This window comes from Ruditapes philippinarum, unplaced genomic scaffold (assembly GCF_026571515.1).
Source record: "Ruditapes philippinarum isolate M1 unplaced genomic scaffold, ASM2657151v2 ctg488_1_1_1_1, whole genome shotgun sequence".
Taxonomy (NCBI): domain Eukaryota; kingdom Metazoa; phylum Mollusca; class Bivalvia; order Venerida; family Veneridae; genus Ruditapes; species Ruditapes philippinarum.
In genome coordinates this window covers 339,527-346,325 of record NW_026853285.1, presented here as the reverse complement: position 1 = coordinate 346,325, position 6,799 = coordinate 339,527, and positions in this window count along the sequence as shown.

The following is a 6,799-nucleotide window of genomic DNA, read 5'->3' as shown; positions in this document are numbered from 1 at the left end:
AGTCGTGAACAACAAAATGCTATATAGGTAAATAACGTAAAATTTACCGTTTTAAAACGTTCAGAACTTGTTTTAAATACATTATTCAGAAAACAAGGATTGTAAGTCTGTTTGAACGTAATATTAACAGTGTTATATGGTATGGCTTTGTAATATTTCGATTTTCATAAACACATTAAAAAAAACAGAATGTACGAAAACGAGGTTAATACGGGGTTGCATGAAACAAAATTCAAATTTTACGCTGGTTTACGCTACGGATTCTAGAAAGGTATATTTTTGATAAGTTTAACTACGCTATGGACTTGTGTCGTAATATAAGACTGGCTTTCAGAAATGTAAAAATTCGATACGTTTTCTTACGCTTTGGCCGTCCTACGGGTATAGCGGATGGCCGTCGAAAGGATATTGAGCAAAATTCAATAATTTTGGGTCAAGGTCAATTTAGGTGAAAGTGAAGTTCAGCTTTACTACTCAAAGATATTGTTTAAAAGAGTGTTGTGTTAAAGTATGGATAAATACATCTATTGACAAAGTTATAGCCAATAATAACCAATTTAAGTAATATTTTAACCAATTAACCTTGAAAGTAAAGGTCATTTATCAGTCAAGGTGAAAGTCCTTAAGAATTACACAATTATTTCTGTAAAGTTTCATTAAAAATGGTTGAGCAGTTAAAAAGAAGAAGCACACACAGATGGCCAGACAACAAATTGACGGGCAGCCTAAAGCCAATGTACCCCCATTGCAACTTTCATTGTGTGGGGTGGGATAATTACAACTTACATTGGGGGGAGGTTATTATTAGTATGATGTTTTACCACTGATGTCTTCAGGAGAAAATAGTATTGGTGCATCATAAGAGTCATCTTTCCTTGTTGTCTGCTGTACTCTTGTTCTGTCACTGACTGGTATCTGTGACACATCTGACTCATGACCGTGAGATCTGTCTCCCATATGTGACACTGACAGCTTTAACTGAATGTAAATATCAACAAGAACTGTCGGAGGACAGTAACGCTCGACTATTCGAAAATTTGTCACAAGGGTGTTTCATTGAGTATAATAATGCTTACCTATATGAATACATAAAATTGTCCGAAAAGGTACAAACTCTTCAAGTTTCAATACATTCCCTTCAGTAGTTATGGAGATACAAGCTTACATGCAAAAACTTAACCAAGAATTTATGAGTCGAAAAAGGGGCATAATTATGCAAAAAAGCAAATCAGAGTAATGGGACTTGTACCAATCAATCTAAGATAATCACAGAGACCAAGTGTGTGAAGTTTCAATCCATTCCCTCTAGTAGTAATGGGAGATACCAGCTTACACGCAAAAAACTTAACCAAGAATTTCTAAGTCGAAAAAAGGGCCATAATTATATTAAAAAGCAAATTAGAGTTATGGGACTTGTGCCAATCATCTTAGATAATCACAGAGAACAAGTGTGTGAAGTTTCATTCAATTCCCTTCAGTAGTTATGGATGATACCAGCTTACATGCAAAAACTTAACCAAGAATTTCTAAGTCGAAAAAGGGGCATAATTATGTAAAAAAAGCAAATCAGTGTTATGGGAAACTTGTGCCAATTATCTTAGATAATCACAGAGAACAAGAGTGTGAAGTTTCAATCCATTCCCTTCAGTAGTTATGGAGATACCAGCTTACACGCAAAAACTTAACCAAGAATTTCTAAGTCGAAAAAGGGGCACAATTATGTAAAAAAAGCAAATCAGAGTTTATGGGACTTGTGCTAATCATCTTATATAATCACAGAGAACAAGTGTGGTTGAAGTTTCAATCAATTCCCTTCAGTAGTTATGGAGATACCAGCTTTTACATACAAAAACTTAACCAAGAATTTCTAAGTCGAAAAAAGGGGCATAATTATGAAAAAAAAGCAAACCAAAGTTATGGGACTTGTGTGCCAATCATCTTAGATAATCACAGAGAACAAGTGTGTGAAGTTTCAATCCATTCCCTTCAGTAGTTAAGGAGATACCAGCTTACATACAAAAACTTAACCAAGAATTTCTAAGTTGAAAAAGGGGCATAATTATGAAAAAAAGCAAATCAGAGTTATGAGACTTGTGCCAATCATCTTAGATAATCACAGAGAACAAGTGTGTGAAGTTTCAATCCATTCCCTTCAGTAGTTAAGGAGATACCAGCTTACATACAAAAACTTAACCAAGAATTTCTAAGTCGAAAAAGGGGCATAATTATGAAAAAAAGCAAAATCAGAGTTATGGGACTTGTGCCAATCATCTTAGATAATCCAGAGAGACACAGGTGTGAGTTTCTCATTTCCTTCCTTCAGGTTATAGAGATCCAAGCTTACGATGCAAAAACTTAAAACCACAGGGACGCCGCGCCAAACAAATGGGTGACTGCTTAGCTCGATTATTCTGGAAATAGTCGGAGCAAAAAATCATATTTTACAGCAAATAAAAACAATAAATAACTAGAGCCACACTCAACTTTTTTTTATGTCTTTAAAGTCAAACACAAACTTTTATAAAATATTTTATATTCAAATTTAATAATGAATCTTACCAAAAAAACAGTAATCTTTGAAAAAAGTCATTCAAATTTATTTTTTAACTAGACGTCAAGTTCTTTACGAACAAGGGCATACTATAAAAAAATCATTCAAAGGGGGTTTTTTTCATAAGTTGTGGTTTTTGCCCCTATAAAAATTTAAAACTTCATTTTACTAACAGTCAATGCGAAAGTCAAAATTTTTTACTCAGCCACAAGGACTGGGATCCTTAAATTTATTTCCGGCCCTGATGATTTTTTTTCCCGGCCCGGACTCTAAATGGTATTTTTTGTAGGGGTGGGGGGGGAGGGATAATGCATAATTATAAACAAAAATATTTTAGCAAATATGAATTATCAGACTCAACTATTAGAATTACTTCGAAAAAAAATATACAGAAACATAATAAATAAAACATTACATTGTATAATTCATAAGGAAACGATACATCTTTTAAACGTTTAATTTGAAGATTGGAGAAAAAATATGTTTTGGTAAGGAAAATTATCCAAGACTAAGATGATGCTTACATTATTTAGCAAAAACTGGTTGTATCTTGCGGGTGATTTTGGTTATCTGGGTCTTTGAATACAAGCAAAAATGAAAAAAAGATCGATCTAGGAAGTTTGCATATTTTAGAAGGCCAAAAAATTGTTTCAAAGTGGCTGAAATTTTATTCGGACATGAGGACTGACTGTATCGAAATTTATCTCGGCCCTCCTGATTTTTAGTTGGCGAGGTCCGAGGACCGACAGACTTTCGCACAGACTGTTATAATAGAAAATAAATTATTTGATAACAATAATTTGACAAGTAAAGTAGAGCTGAAAATTTGTGCTTTGTCATCTGTTCTAACAGTATAGTACATTTACTTGTTATTTATGAATAAAATACACCTAAAGACTGCAATAGCCATAATCTTAAGAATTGAACAAAGCAATTTTTTGCCATCAAGAATATTGTTTTCTTACATTTCTATAATGTTATATCAAAGGAAATTAATTCAAGAAGTAAATTTAAATTGCATATGATAGACAATTATTTCACTGGGGAGGCCAAATAAGGCCCTTTATTTAGTGAAACACTTTCATATCATAGATATTAACCTTGTATGTAAATGATGAATATTGTTATAGTTTACGAATACACAGTATATAACATACCATATCTACATTCTGCTTCCTCATCTACTTTATCTTTCTTATCTGATTGACTTTTAACTTGCTTTTTGTTTGTAGTGGGCATCATGAACTTGTGCCTGTTCACCATGAGCTTGTACCTGTGTGCCATGAACTTGTCCCTTTTCATCATGAACTTGTCCCTGTGCATCATGCACTTGTCTCCTTTCAGCACGAACTTGTCTCTTTTCATCATGTCCCCGAGCACTTTGAACTTGTCCCCTTTCATAATAAACTTGTCCCTGTGCATCACGAACTTGTCCCCCTTCATAATGAACTTGTCCCTGTGCATCACCAACTTGTCCCCCTTCATAATGAATTTGTCCCTGTTCATTACAAACTTGTCCCCCTTCATCATAAGCTTGTCCTTGAGCATCACGACCCTGTCTCCTTTCATCATGTCCATGTATGCTTTGAACTTTTCCGTTTTCATCATTTACTTGTCCTCTTACATCATGAGCTTGAACATTTTCATCATGAACTTGTGTCTGTGAATCATGAACTTTTCCCTGTGCAATATTTCCCTTAAGTGACCTATCCATCATGCTTTAGTTTATTTTAAACTGTCCAAATCAACATCAATCATGTTCACTTTTGTTGTTTCACCTGTGAAAGAAATGGTTTTAGGTATAATCTAATTAAATATAAAGTATTTGCAACCAAATCACATGTAAATAGGCAAATGTGATATATGCAGATAACTGTCACAGTTGCTAAGGTTATATTTATGTTGAGGAAATAGGGGATTAGTTAAACAAAAGTGACTTTTTCATTATAATGAAGTTAAAAAATTACACAGGATTCACCAGTACAGATAAATAATAGAAAATGTGAGAAAACAAAACTAGAACTGCCACTATCATGGCGTGAATACCCCCGCATACCACTTTGTCAGAATCAACAGTGGCCATTTAGAACTCAAGGACAACCACCCTGCCAAATCTGAGGTGACTAAGCCAGTGCATTGCTAAGTTATGTATTCTACATGCTTCAAATGTGAAAATGTCAAAAATCAATACACTCTGGACAGGCATTGGGGAAAAGCTTTATTTTTGACAAGGTCCCTGTGACCTTGACCTTTGACCCAGTGACCTCAAAATCAATACGGATCATTTACTAATCATGACTAACCTCCATGCCAAAATATGAAGACTGTGGGTCATAGGGAACCTTAAGTTTTTGGGCGGACAAGCTTTTTGAAGTCAAGGCCCCTGTGACCTTGACCTTTGACCTGGTGACCTCAAAATCAATAGGGGTCATCTACTAATCACGACTAACCTCCATGCCAAATATGAAGACTGTGGGTCAAAGGAATCTTAAGTTATTGGGCGGACAAGCTTTTTGAAGTCAAGGCCCCTGTGACCTTGACCTTTAACCTGGTGACCTCAAAATCTATAGGGGTCATCTACTTATCATGACTAACCTCCATGCCAAATATGAAGACTGTGGGTCAAAGGAATCTTAAGTTATTGGGCGGACAAGCTTTTTGAAGTCAATGCCCCTGTGACATTGACCTTTGACCTGGTGACCTCAAATCAATAGGGGTCATCTAATTATCATGACTAACCTCCATGCCAAATATGAAGACTGTGGGTCAAAGGAATCTTAAGTTATTGGGCGGACAAGCTTTTTGAAGTCAAGGCCCCTGTGACCTTGACCTTTGACCTGGTGACCTCAAAATCAATAGGGGTCATCTACTAATCACGACTAACCTCCATGCCAAATATGAAGACTACGGGTCAAAGGAATCTTAAGTTATTGGGCGACAAGAAAAAACCGCCGGACGCCGGACGGCCAGACGGACAATCTGATTCCAGTATACCCCCCTTACAACTTTGTTGTGCGGGGGTATAAATATAAACATAATTACTGTTATACCTAAGTTATATTTAATATTCATTCACTATTATGTTCAAATTCTATCTACATTCTAGGAGTTTACATTTAAGGTCCTGTTACTATATGTTAGCAGTCCTATATAATAAAACAAGGTTCCAGCAAAACTACAAGTAGTTCTATCTCAAAACATCAGACCATTTTTCGTAATAAAGCCATGTACATAGTTTCAAGCCAAACATTTTTATGGAAGTTTTTTTCTTCATTTTCCAAGGATACTGAAGGCACTTTCTTTTCCTCTTGTTTTGCATTTATTATGGCAAACACGACATGAGTAACAGATGACAGAAACTACTGTACATGTTCAAGAAAAAAATTCATAGTATTCCTACAATTTATATATGGAGTCTCTGGATACTTTAAATGACTTGGAATATGTTTCAAATATCATTAATATCATTTATCAATCCTAACTGAAGAACTTTAATGATATTTAGTTTGCAGGGAAATACTTAAATAAAAGATTAAACTTTCAAAATTCATGCTGTGGATTGTTTTATTAGTGAGACTTCTTTTATAGTACCTTAAAATATCCAGCTGCGAAAGGGCCTCCAGGGTAAATAACAGCTCACAAATTCGAGTATACAAGGTTGATCACTATGTCACAATGTTACAAGGTCATGCATATGACAAAGTGGGAAACATTTTCATTGAAATGATGACTAGTAATTTTTTACACATAAACTCATTCGTGAAATTTATTTCAATACTAAGAATATTATCATATAAACGCACATGTTGCATGTCTATTTCACACTTCTCTTGCAGAGCTGTATATCAGTTAAGTTTATAAGTTTAAAATTTTCATACTTTATTTCTAAAAACAGGTCTTAAAGCAGCACGCCTCCAGATTCATGCATTGCTAATTTTCATGAAAGTTTTAAAAATGAATTTAAAAGTAAAATATTAAGTAACCAAAAGGAAGCAATTTACACATTACCAACCCATGTAAATGACCAAAATGAGATGAAAATATTCAAAATTGTCTTAACTGTGTTAGTAACACAGTAATAATATGGTTATGATTGAATACTGAAAAATCAATCATTAATTGCACATAACATGAAAAATTTTTACTTAATTCTTGGACCTTTTTACTTTTCATAAATTCTTAGAATATTTTTCTCAGGTTTGATTTAATATAAATATTTTGGCTCATCTGGAAGCATGCAGCTTTAAA